This window comes from Rhipicephalus sanguineus, chromosome 8, assembly GCF_013339695.2.
Source record: "Rhipicephalus sanguineus isolate Rsan-2018 chromosome 8, BIME_Rsan_1.4, whole genome shotgun sequence".
NCBI lineage: Eukaryota > Metazoa > Arthropoda > Arachnida > Ixodida > Ixodidae > Rhipicephalus > Rhipicephalus sanguineus.
In genome coordinates, this window is record NC_051183.1 from 169005556 (window position 1) to 169019834 (window position 14279).

Genomic DNA, 14279 nt, shown 5'->3' on the forward strand with positions numbered 1-14279 from the left:
CAGCAAAATTGCAACACATTTTAGGTAATTGGAAATAAAATTAATAGGAACACAATGCAACAACTATAATGCAAAATTCAGAGAATTGGAGATTACATGAAATAAACTCTGATAACGCCACATTTCCTCCTAAAAAAATAAACTCCGAAGAACACCATCCCAATTTCAAGAAAAATAAACTCCAAAAACACAGAGCCCAACATATAATCTACGTTAGATGCATGCTTTTTTCTCAATAATGACCCGAGGCTACCCCTAATGCACCCCCATTACATATGCTTCTTGATCAGAGCTGCTTTGTTCAAAATGTCAATTTTGTCATAATGAATAAGAAGCAAAGATACTCGCCTCTGAAGAAATTCGAGTGTCGCTCCCACACATGCAGCATATTTGATGTTCAAGCAGTAGTGAACAGCAAACAGGTACTCAACAGCCAGCTTCAAAGCGATGTTTGGCAGATGAGCTCCGTAACCACAAACAGGTGACAGGTACCTTCGGAGATGGACTGGCCTAGACGAAAGCAAATTTGCAATAAGAAAACAATATTTTATGTTACACATGCTTAGTAGTATTGCACGTGTATTCTCTGGAAGTTAATAGGAAATTATTTTAGTAAAGTTTTACAGGCAGATCAGCCAACAGTTGCAACTGGAAGTGAGGCTGTGAAAAGAAGAGAAAATAAATACGAACGTTGGGCTACGAGGGCTCAGAACACTTAAAGCAGCGTCCTTAAATACTTTTCAGGTCACGAAACTCCGATATCATGCTATGGCAGGGCAGAGCTTCATAGGCTACTCAAACCTGCCACAGCGTGGTGACATGCACTGTGCCGCTGAGGGCATCGTTCTCGTACTGACACGCTTGAGTAGTGCGAGACAAGCTCAGCGTCGTGGTACATTTTGTAATGTGCTGTTATTCTTTTAACGACGTGAAATATTAGGGGGTCAGGGGGCACAACAATGCCATGCCTGTGCTGGGTGCTTGTGGGCCACTCCTTTTACAAGACCTTCAAAGTAAAGAAGATAACGTTTCTTGGGCCCCTTTTGAGGTTTTTATAAAAACATCTACACTACACATAAAAACTAAAAATACCTGAGCAGAAGCAAAAACATGCATATATTCAGTTAAAGAAATTTCAGCTACCTAACTTTAATATATTTTGTGCAATTCATAACGAAAGTTGGCCAAAACAGCAGATCGGATGAGTGCTCCACTCCACCTCTTAGTCATTATTGACTTCCTGTGCTTCGAAAAAAATTTTGGTGGCGAAACAAATTGCTGATCTCTTCTTTCCATTAATCAGGCAATAATATATAAAATTTTGAAATAAATATAAGAGGCCGACCAGCCATCGTTTGTTCGATCTTAGGTGGAATCACCCTATAGTGTATGTAAGTGTAGCACAGACAATGGAATGGTATGCGGTTGTACCATATACAATGGTAAAATACCTCCATGTCCAAGATGCCCATCACAGTCACTACATAAGCAGGAGCAGCAGGCATCAAGGAGATCGTCAAAATATGTTTGATAATGCTTACTTTAAGTACTGAGCTCAGAGCGGTATAGCTCAATGTTAAGCATCTCCTGTGGTATGACACACGGTGCAAAACTGCACTAGATATTTGCACCTATGAAGCTGCACATGTGTCGCTGGACGACCATAATTGTATGACTAGGTTGGCGATAACAGTTCTGCTGATGAATGCCGCGTAGCCATTTGCAGAAAAGTGGCTCCTTCAAAACAATTCACATGCACGAGAGCTTAGTTGGATACTGCACAACTTTGAAGAAACATGGGCAACTAAGCAGTTACATGCGTTACTTCTTGAGCGATAGGACACCACCAAAATCACTGTCTGGGGCAACTTGCTTGCACTAGCGTGGCTCAGGGTAGAATAGTTTACTCCCATGTACATTTTCAGTTTCCATTCTGGTACGAGCTAGATATCTTTTCCTTATTAAGTTCGATAGCTGCAACAGACACCAGCATGAGCTCGTGGTTCCTGCTTGGCCAAACGCTTTGGACAACTGCCTATTTGCCTGCATCCCCCGCTAGTAAGCCTTTAGCAATGTTTCACCTATGCAGTGGAAATCAGAGAATGACTGCTAACCAATCAATCATTGCTGGCATTGCACCCCGGGAACTGACTAATCTATGCACAAATGCGACTCACATGCAACGTATATATGTTAACAGTGCCTCTCACCTCATGCACTTGTGTGAGTTGGTTGAGGTCATCTTTGAAGAAGGCCACTGCAGGGGTATTAGCCTAACTGTTCCTGCATCGTTGATCCCATGGCTCATTTCAGCTTGATTTATCTAGGGTAGCATCATTCCTAGTGTTCGAGAGAAAGAATGACGGGGGCCGCAGCCCTATATCTTTCAGCAGATTACGCAACTTCCCATCCAGTTGCACACCTGTAAGTCTAAAAAAGATGCAACACATCATTAAATACCATCCATGTAACCACACACAATTCTTACAAGTAGGGCAATTGCGAGCTGGCCGCATTTTTATATCACTGGAATACATATACAAACATAGCCTGTTGTATTGTTTTGGCACATGCATGATGTCTGCATTCAAACATGGTTTTTCTTCATGATGTCAAGAAAATCCTTGGAAGCTTAGTTACAAGGCAATACCTGTGCATGTTACAACTGTATTTTCGTTCTCTCTTTTGCACTTTTACAAGTATTCAGCTTCCTATGAAAGCCATTCCCATCAGGGCATCACTGACCCTTTGACAAGCTACAGAGCAGGCTCACAAATAGCTTATGCGTTTGCTCGACTTATATTCTTGCATCATTAGTCCAAAAAATGCTCACCCTAAACCGTATGCTTCCGGATTCTTGACACTTCAAGCACGCTTCAGTTGAGCTACAGGCATTCAGACACAACCAAATGAACTGAACGGACAATTAGGCCAGGGAAAGCATGGAGAATGGTAATTCTTGTTGTTGACCGTGGCGTACTCATTGTATTGTGAATTACATTGAATTCAAGAGAACGAAAAATCACTCTTTCCATCAGTGGCATCTGAACTAACTACCCTAGAATTATGCGTCCAATTCTCTACCATTTGAACTATCATGGAATACTTTCCCATTGACGTCATTGGGTATTTCTGTGCATGTAATTCCTGGGAGTGTTAGCCAGCGCTGCTCGTAGACCAGGCAGTGAGTGCAGAAGACTCTTTTTGCCAGCAGGCATCGCATGACACGTGGTCTTTGCACGAGGCAGCAGCTGACCAATAACCCTTAAGGTTTATTACACAGCCTTGAGGCACTGAGTCCACCGTGGCGAGGCCCTCCCCGTGAACGAATGAAAGAATGGGATCAAATCCCACCGACCGAAAGGAAGATTTTTCGTCCACTTCAATTCATTTCAATTTATGTCACAATTGCACGCTACATTTAAGACATCGATTAACCTACTCTATGTGTTCCCTGGCCTAATTGTTTGTTGGACTTTTTTGCATGTGTCCAACATATAAATGAGCCCCCCGGAAAAAATTCCCCGTTTTTCTTGTAGACATTATTTCCTATTAGAATGAGACAGGGACAATGTTCAGGCATATGCTCACTCTACTTTACGAGAAGGACTCCCACTCATGTCTATGTAGCTACTCAATCATTATGGATGGAAACACCCAAAGTGAACTAACAAACGTTCAGTAAGATTGCACATTTAAAATTATTTTGCAATATATAGTTAAAAGCAGAAGCTACCTCTAAAGTGTTTGGCACAAAGAAGGAAAGTGGTCGTTACTATTCTCAGTTTTCGGAGAATGATGCTGTAGTACACAGCTATTTTTTTCAATTGAAGACGAGTTTGATGTTTCTTGCCACGCTCACAACTGTCCATTCTGCCGCATTCACCTTTACTCACTGTTGTACAGAATTAATTTGCTGGCATATCAACCCCACTTGTGCACGTTAGACTCATTCAAAGGAGTGATACCGACGCACTCTCCTTAACCCCTGCTTCCGCTATGACACACACTCTGTAACAGGTACTCATGCACGTACCACCGTATTTACTCGAATTTAACGCGAGTTTTTTTTCCAAGATTTTTGCTACCTAAAGTCGACCCTCACGTTACAATCGAGTACCGAAATAGCTATTATTTCTTCCTGGACGGAACGAAAACTCACCCCTCGCGTTACAATCGAGTAAATACGGTACATCCCTACAATCTCTGACCAGAACTAAACATATATCACATACACCGCGCGGCAACATAAAGCGTGTTTGTTCAAGGGCGAAAGGAAATCGCCGGGACGTCGGCGCAGTGGCGATCAAGACATCTGATCCGCGTCGGCTGGCGCGCTTCGCAAAATAGCCGCGCTGTGATAACCGCAGCTCACGAGATGAATTTTTCACGAGATCGGCGACAGCGGTAGCGAGACGTAGAGGCTGCCCAACGGATAACACTCTACGCTTTATGCCAGCCCACTGTGATTGACTAATTTTGTCCGCGAAAATATCCTTTCATCTTATATTCCGTAGTAGCGTGCGCAGCTGAACCGTCCAAATGTTTTTTTTTTTTTTTTCCCAGTGTAGCGCGGATGTGCCGACACAAGTTCGTTCAACGACACACCATACACGACGCGAATCACCACGGCCAAACGAAGAAACGAGCACCGGCACGCATTTCGGCGACAAAGTTGCGACAATGTTCCCAGGGTGACTACTCATGCAGCCTGACTGTACAGCAAGCTCTGCGGTTCAGCTACGTGACCACAAATAACAACGGCGGCTGAACGTCGCCAAACAACTCACACGAGATTAGCCTGCAGCGAGGAAGCACGCCATAAAGACAACTCCCTGACACCGGAAAAACATCAAGTTACTGGAACTTACCGTGCAATGCCTTGAGAGTAGCCGTCGCGTCTGCGACATCGTCGATGCTGCAGGGCTGGACCTTGCTCTCGTAGCGAAAAAAGTGCGGGAAGGTCAAAAACAAAGCCGCCGCCCTGCTCGTGAAATTTCAAATCTCAAACTACCGCTGCTACCGTCGCAACAACGCGTGCGCAATATTGCCGTCTCCTAAGTGTTCTTGAGCGCGATGACGTGAAACGGTCGCGGCGCGGATTCCGCCGAACAAAGAAGTAGTTCGTTCGAAGTTTTAATGCTGCAAAAGCGAAATCGCTGTGGTACGGGCCCTTGTAAATCGTAGAATGCAACCACACTCACCTAAGACCAATCACAGTAAATGTAACTACTTATCGTGCCCCTAACAAAATTCTGTTGGGAAATTGGTTGGGAACCGTTAAGGCGCGCTACGGGATGCTGGCGTTACGGCGTTCGCGCGGCTTCGGTCCCGTAGCGCGCTCCTGTAAATGTACGGTGTTTTGTAACAGTGTAGTCAACGGTACATGCATACCGATCTTGCAAATGCTCATTGTTGTCATACTTGTTCTGACGGTTCTTGCAAGGGCAATGCTTCCTTTCCTGCTAATGACAGTGTACTTGAGCCACAGGGCTCCTTAGCGGCACCAGTTCAATGTCCGGCTGCGGTGCCCAGCCAAAATGCTTCTTTTTCTTCTCGTATGCCTTTAGTTGAGCCACAGAGATCCTTAGCGGCACCAATTCAAAGTACGGCTGTGGTGCCCAGCCACAGTACTTCTAATGAATGCATAGTAGAGCCATCGGGCCCCTTACAGGCACCCTGTCAACGTTCGGCTGTGGTGTCCAGCCCCCATAATGTTCCTCCGTGCCCCGAGCACACTTCAGAGTCGTCGGACTCTTTAGAGGCACCTTACGAATGCTCGACTGCCGTGCCCAGTCCCCATGCAGATAATTCTTTTAACAATAATGGGCATGATTCAGAGCCGTCAGGCTCCCATGCATCGCGTTGTCATTCTCCGTCTTCAGCCAACGCTGAAGGGCGCTTAAGCGAGTCTTCGGACTCCCATTATTCCCCGCTTTCAGATGTTCCTGAGCAGCGCTTCAGCGAGCCGGAAGGCTCAAGTTCCTAACATGCACTACTTTCTGTTTCGCAAGAGAGTGCTTCGGCACAACATGTGCCTCGGCGATCTACACGATCGCGAAAAAAACCTTTCAAGTTTAAGGACGTTGTGTCATGATTTTTTTTCATTATTCTTCATTATTCAATGTTCAATGTTATTCATTATTCAGTGTCAAAAGTGCATTGTACTCTGTGCTTTTTCTTATTTTCATAAGGTCATATTGGGTGAACAATGTGCCTGTGTTGTCTAAACTTCAATTCATTCTCTTCATGTGGTGTAGTCCCTATTTCTAATGTACAAGGATGATATCACATTCTCTTCATCATCCGGGGGGGGATGATTGGTGTGTATTTTTCATTCAAAGGTATATAAGGATGTGAAGTTATCTGCATTCAGAATTGTATAAGAATGTACGACCCCGCATGCCTTTCCTCAAACAAGGGGTGTGGTGTGGTGTCGGGTTCGGTTTCGCTTTCGCATACAGAAATGACACCCTTAGAGGGCGCTGCACAGATGTATATATTCGGTGCATTGCGTAAAAAAATTCGGCAGATCCCACGCACTGTGGGAATCGATGTAATGCAAGCAGCCAGCAAAGAGCTGCATACATCGCTTTGTTTATTTTTGAGCCAAATGAAATCATTCATGCCATGGCATCTAGTTCACCATATATCACATGTTTGCCATGCACGCGTGAACGCACAATGTGGTATATACCATGCCAATGAAACGTATATTCTGCTATATACACTGCATGGCCGGTCATTTATATTCATCACGCACTCCTGTCATGCCATACCAATTTTGATATACCCAGTTATCTAAACGGCCGAAAGCGCACCATAACAGTGTCATGTAAATTATACCGTACATGACATACTTAACATATTCCATGTTAAGACCTGTCATTTATGTTCGCCATACAGTCACATCGCACAATACTAATTTTGGTGTATATCAAACGAGCGGAATGGCAGCGAGTCCACCATGAGCGTGGCATGTAAATCATGCCATACATGACATGCATGTCATGGTTTTCATGTTACCACCGTTTATTCATTTTCTTCATACAGTCACATCGCCCAATACCACTTTTGGTGTATATCAACCTAGCTAAACGGCCGCGAATGCGTCATGAGCGTGGCATGTAAATTATGTCGTGCATGACACGCGTGTCATGATTTTCATGTTACCTGCTCTAATTTACGTTCATCGTACAGTCGCGTCGCGCAATACCAATTTTGGTGTATATCAAGCCAGCGAAACGGCCGCGAGTGCGCCATGAGCGCGGCAAGTAAATCATGACATACATGACATGCATATCATGGTTTTCGTGTTACCACCTCTAAATTACGTTTGTCATACAGTCGCGTCGTGCAATACCAATTTTGGTGTATATCAAGCCCGCGAAACGTCCGCGAATGCACCATGAGCGTGGCATGTAAATCATGACATGCATGTCATGGTTTCATGTTACCACCTTTTATTCATGTTCTTGATACAGTCACATCGCGCAGTACCAATTTGGGTGCATATCAATCTAGCGAAACGGCCGCGAGCGCACCATGAGCGTGCCATGTAAATCATGTCGTACATGACACGCATGTCGTGATTTTCATGTTTCAACCTCTAATTAACGTTCGCCATACAGTCGCGTCGTGCAATACCAATTTTGGTGTATATCAAGGCCGCGAAACGGCTGCGAATGCACCATGAGCCTGGCATGTAAATCATGACATACATGACATGCATGTCATGTTTTCATGTTACCACCTGTTATTCATGTTCTTCATACAGTCACAGCCGCAATACAAATTTCGATGTGTATCAACCTAGCGAAACGGCCGCGAGTGCGTCATGAGCGTGGCCTGTAAATCATGACGTGCATGACACGCGTGTCATAATTTCATGTTACCACGTGTCAGTTATGTTCGTCATGTCCGAAATGTCTCGTGATACCAGTTTTCGTATATATCCCTTCATTTAACGGCTGCGAGCGCCCCGAGGACCATGTCATGTAAATCACGCCGCACATGACATGCGTGTCATGATTTGCACGTAGGACCTGTCATTATGTTCGCCATGAATTCTTGTCACGTCATACCAGTTTTGGTATATATGAAATTAACGGAATGGCCGCGAGAGCCCCAAGGCCGTGGAATGTAAATCATGCTGTTCATGACATACATGTCATGATTTTCATGTTATGAATTGTCATTTATGTTCGTAATGCGGTCATGTTATTTCATACCAATTTTGATATACATCCGATAAACGAAACGGCCAGGAGAGCACAAAGTCGTAGGCGGCTAGATAGATAGATAGATAGATAGATAGATAGATAGATAGATAGATAGATAGATAGATAGATAGATAGATAGATAGATAGATAGATAGATAGATAGATAGATAGATAGATACGCTCAAACTCGCACAGTTCGCTAAGAAATGCTTCGTATTTAAAAGCAGCTCCGCTTGGGTCTCGGCTGCTGCTCTTTCCTCCTTCCCGGCTCTCCGGGCGCCCGGCCCTTTGTTCTTCGTGCGGCGTCGGCGTCCCGTACGGCCGCGGCGCGACACAACAATACGATGTCTCTTACACCGCCTGCGCAGCACAGGCTCTTCAGTTGCGAGATAAGGGTACAAAATATTTCGCTTTTCATACTGTGTTGAAAAGGAATTGTTATATCACACACGATTTATATCAGTACAGATAAACACATCTTCATACCAGAAATAGATTGACGAGGATCACAAAACAGGCTTCACTCACAGACATAACTCGGTGTGTGGGAAGACGTGGAGGAAACATGTGTAACTGATGTTTAAAGCTACGCACACATATTCGCTTTGTCACAAGCAGCTGGGTATACATATATGCATGGCACGTTCAAACAGAAAGTAAGAACAAGACATCGTTAGATATACTTTGTGTATGTATTCGGCATTGCTGCCCCCAGCAACCGATGCATAAGCCTAGAAGATGAATGCGCATTGGTTGAGTTTCAGATGCGAAGCAACCAGACATTGTTCTTCTCACCCGCGCCACCCCCCTCCGTTTTTCGGGGAGAAATCACGAGCCGGCAGCGAGCCGGCGGGCGCGCGCGCCTCGACATGCCTGCCCTAAGCCCTTGTCTCGTGACTCTCGCGCCGGCAATGTGGACAGCGGGCCGCTGCTTGTCGTGCGGAGGTTCCGTCGGGCCGGACGCCGCCGCGGCCTGCTTTCCGCCAGTGTGTAGGTACCAGCGGCCAAATCTTTCACTATCGTGCGCGAGCGCCGACTTTTTTGTGCGTCAGCGCCGCACGACGGAGCCAATTTGCAAACAGGGCGAGAATAAACGCATGCCCACGAAGCGCGCTCAGCTGGGCCCATCGTCTCCTTATCTGTTCTTTCGCGGGAACCGTCACTCTGCATTAACTCAGTTTAAACGAACAGGCAGCGCGTCTTGCTCGTATCTTATATTCCGAAGTTCAGCAAGCGACCGAGAAAATGAAATCCGCAGCCGTCGCACGCCCTCGCGCATGAGATATGCTGACAAATGTGGTTAGTTCATTGGTTATCTGGCACGCGCGTCTTTCGCGTCCGCCGTGATCAGGCGACGCAAATGCTTTTTAAAGACGATAGTCTTCTTGGGGAACTTAAACGCAGAAATTTTGGTCTGTCTTTCTGTCTGTCTGTCTGTCTTTCTGTTTGTCGGCACGTCCCTCGATTCAGCCACTCGGCCAAAGTTGAACCACTTGCCCAAGGGCCAGCCGTCTTGAACTGGTACGGCTGTTCATACTTGTGAACGCTGTCGATCAAAAAGTAAATATCATGCATATCTGAGGTGCAACATCACTAGGTAAGTATTAGGTGGCGTGTTCCTTTAATAGAAAATGCATACATACGTAATTTTAAGGACCCTAGTTTCTCAAGCTGCGCTGAAAATGCATAAGAATGAAAGCTTGAGCGAGTTGGTATGCGTTCATCTTGTTGAAACAGCGCTCACTAGACGACGATGAAGTAAAAGAAGGCACAGGACAGGCGCTGCCTGTCCTGTGCCTTCTTTTACTTCGTCGTCGTCTAGTGAGCGCTGTTTCAACAAAGGTGAAAATGCGACTGAGCTGAAATTTGCCTTCCTCCGTGCCCTTCGCACGAGCTCATGGTTGTGTTTCGGTTTCGGTTCTGTATTGCACTGTACGAATGCCATGGGTTGGTGTTGAAAAACTTTAGTTTTGAGAAGGCCAAGAAGGTGAAAAAAAATATTTAAAAAATGAAAAAAGCAGCGTTGTGGGCGGCCTTCAGGCTGCCGGTTGTGGGCGCCGCTCTGGCGTTCCTGTTTTACCCAGGCGATGGGTAAATAAAAGAGTGTGTGGAGAGTACTCGTTGAGTGCGGACGTTTCTCTGCTTCAGCGCTTCGCGCCAAACCGCTTTTTCGGGCTGGCTGGCGTCCCCGCCGGTCGCGTTGGTCACCGCCGGTCTTCGCCTGCTGCTGCGCCGGGACTACCAGCACGCAACACAGCACTCATGTTTCCCGACGTATTGCCAGATGGCGTCCATATCTCACACAGCGCCTCTTCTATCGTCTTTACACGACATTTGCAGCGAAGCACGCAGATACGCGGCCAATTTTTTTTCTGCACTTTCGCCCTGTTTGCAACTTGGCTCCGTCGTACTGCGCCCATAGGCGAGAAATTGCTCGCATTGCACAGCCCGTCCAACGTGACGTGCGTGCGGGGGAGAGGGCACACCTTTTTCTCAGTGATATTGTTCAAATGGCCATAATCAACGCAGAACCGCAGCTTGTCGTCCTTTTTCGTCACTAAGACCAATAACTCCTAGCTGGCTGGATGATGTAGTTGTGCAGCAGATCGACGACTTGCTGCTTTATGGCTTTTAAATGAGAAGCATTGCATGGCGAACCTTTGCACATCTATCTATCTATCTATCTATCTATCTATCTATCTATCTATCTATCTATCTATCTATCTATCTATCTATCTATCTATCTATCTATCTATCTATCTATCTATCTATCTATCTATCTATCTATCTATCTATCTATCTATCTATCTATCTATCTATCTATCTATCTATCTATCTATCTATCTATCTATTATCTATCTATCTAGCCGCCTACGTGTGGGTGCTCTCATGATCACTTCCTTAATTTGGTGTAGACCAAACTGCCATGAGAGGGCAAGAGTATTTGACGAATATGACTGTCTGGTCATGAAATGAATAACGTAGCAATCCTGCCGCGTACGTCGTCAAACCGTTTCCTCCAGATACGAGTGGCACATATCCGTTACCACGGGCCGCCATGTACGGATATGCGGCACAGGTGGTTGAGAGCTTATATCTACCCAGGAACGGCGAGAACAGACATTGGTAATTTAATGCGAGAGCGTTAAGAAAAACCGACATCGGCAGCGCTGACCCGACGAATTGAAAGAATAAAAAACTGGGATACCAGTAGGAATTGAACCCAAGCATTTGCGTGACAATCAGGTATTCTACCACAGAGTCACGCCAGGTCTATAAACTGGTTTGAAAAAACAGCCTACGCAGGCGTAATGTCGGTGCAACGTCAACTGGAGTTGTGGTGCTGGCTATGTAATTTTGCAAAAAAAGCTGTAAACACTAAATGATTCTCCTACGATGTGCACTACAATAGAGGCGTCATATTAGATTGACGTCTGTGGTTTCAGTGTTGGCTCCGCTTTATAGCAGTCTAATAAACACTACATTTGTATTCATATGATTCAGCAAGCAATATTGAAGCATTGCTCGACCCCGGAAGAATACACGAACGAAAGTTACGTGATATTTACATCATCGCACCGTAAAGAGCACTTAGTCCGCCAGAACGACGCAGTGTCATCTTCATTTATTACGAGGCTGGGTAATGGCCTCATGCTGACAGAGGACGATGCCAGATTGACTGACAGCCGCTTTTTAGACTAGGCTACGTAGACGACATACGGCAAGACAGTATACGAAACGACAAGCGCCATCAACTGATGTTGGTCGTCTAGCACTATCCAGGCATATACCAGCCTCGACGGCGTATACCTCACCACGCGAGCCAGGTTTGGACATGTCGCCAGCTATATCAACAGAAGACATGACCGGGGCATTCACGATTTCCAACAGCTCTACTATACTTCGCTACACATGGATCCCACGTCACCGCGATCACGACCAAATCCTCATGGCGCTTCAGCATGTAACGGACGCCGAGTAAGCTTTTCAGAGCTCTGAACTTATCTACGGGTGCCATCAGCTATTATATGTTAATCATGTTGGTGTTGAACAGGTTTGCGCTCTGGCCTTCGGAACTCAGCAAGATTATTTGTTGGTTTTAGCTCGTTGGGGCAGAACTTTACGACCATTTGGTATTTCTAAACCTTGAATTTGTACTGATAAAAAATCCCACTTTAACCTGGGATGATCACCATTGCAAATGACTCCTTGGTTGTTGTATCTTTTTACCAGATGGCCTCTTCTATATTTAATGGCGAAGGTATGGAGTTTGGTTTTTGTCTGTAGGCGCCTAAGAGCAGCGCGCTATAAGCAGATGGATATCACTCCTTAGAAGCCAGCGCTAAACCAGTAAGGGAATAAATGAATGTAGCACGTCAGAGATCATCCGGCATGTCGACGCTCCGAATTGTCAAGCTACAACTGCGTAGAATATCCATGTCAATGTTTGCCTCCGTCAATGTCCACGTCAGTAGAAAAGCTGGCCAACAAATGATCTCAGTCTATTCTAAGAATAAAGGGCCTAGTGCATGGCCGACATACGCTTTCAGATGAAAAGCACATTCCGAGGAAAGAAAATTATCTGGTGCGACTATGTGGGTGCAGATGGTAAACAGTGCTCAAGAATTAATTCTTAATGTTGCAATCCACTCTGCTATTTGTATGTGAGCACGTGAGATTGATCATGTACGTTGACTCTATGTGGGCAACGATATTCAAGGAAGTGTAAATGAAATGGTTTCGTTGTTTCGAAATACAGTTCTTTTTGTCGGAGGACTGCTGACCCCGGCATCGATTCGTGAACTTTCTGCCTCAGCCACACTTCAGTTAGAGCTGTGTGAATGGCTCAAATTTTCAAGTTTGATCCAGCTACAACTTACTTTGAAGGCGTCCTGCAAAATTATTTACGATACAGTGAGGTGACATACAGGTCATGGGCACTCTTACGCAGTGCCGTACTATCAAAATTCATTTTGCCACGTGTTGTGAATGCGACAACTTCAATGTGGCTTTGGCCACCTCCTTCGACATGCATGAAAGACGTAGCCATTCCGATAATTGAAGTATTACAATGCGCAAACAAACGTTCATTGAGGGAATGACTAGAAGCCATTGAGGAACATGCATTACCACATGCGAATAATGTTTCGGAAAAGAGTACCAATAATTCAGTTATTACTTCGTTGAAGGCTCAGGCAACCGAGAATGATGAAGTTTCTGACTCTTCCGATTTAACGAATATTGACATGGCGAGCTTGTAAGAACAGCTTAAATATGTGTTAACTGCGGAGCACTTAATGCCGCCGGGCTGTCGTAGGCTATGATTGTATGTTCTCGTCGTAGATTGGCGTAACGCAGGCAAGGATATTCATTTGTGCGCACGCTGACGCCAAAGAGAAGTCTTCCTGTTGTTCTTCGAGTGCCTTGATGATCATATAACGCAGGCAAAAGAACATATAGCCTAACCAAGTGCATCATATTGAGTCCGCGCTAGCGCAAAAGACATGCCTTCTACCCTTGTTTTTCGAGGAATTTGATGATGATATTAAAGCAGGCAGAACCACATATCGCAAAGACCACTGTAGCATATTGAGCGCGCACTCAATATGGTGCAGTTTCCGCAGTTGCTCAATAGGCTACGCTCAAAAAAAATTACTGCAGCTTGCGCAATGTTGCCAAATGCTCGGTCACAGAAGAGCTGGTGGGCTTGAGGCAGAAGAGGAAAAAAAATCACGCTATATCCACAAAGTGAATGATGTTTGAGGAACTGGCTCGGAGATAATGGGGTAAAATGTGAATGTTCCATACACTTTCTCTTATGTCACATAATCACGTCACACGTTTTTATAGTAGCGATTGTGGTCAGGTGGTTGTCGAACCACACGCGGTCACAGGCCTTGCAGCTGTGGCCGAACGTGTGGTCGAGGAAATCGAGGAAGTGTTGTTTTGCCTGCGTTAATGTCATCATCAGGGCGCTCGAAGAAGAAGAGGATGAAGACTTTTCTTTCGCGCGAGCGTGCACATACTACGATTGACTATGCTATAGACCATTTCGCT

The 14279-nt window shown here is 45.3% G+C and overlaps 1 long non-coding RNA gene across 1 annotated transcript; it reads right to left on the reverse strand.

Annotated features, from left to right (window-relative positions):
* Nucleotides 1–353: 353 nt before the first annotated feature.
* Nucleotides 354–5035, reverse strand: LOC119403037 (uncharacterized). Its single transcript, XR_005186083.2, has 3 exons — nucleotides 4872–5035; nucleotides 2211–2430; nucleotides 354–510 (listed from the first exon to the last, which is right to left on the reverse strand). It is a non-coding gene; the product is annotated as an uncharacterized LOC119403037 (long non-coding RNA).
* Between the last annotated feature and the right edge of the window lie 9244 nt (nucleotides 5036–14279).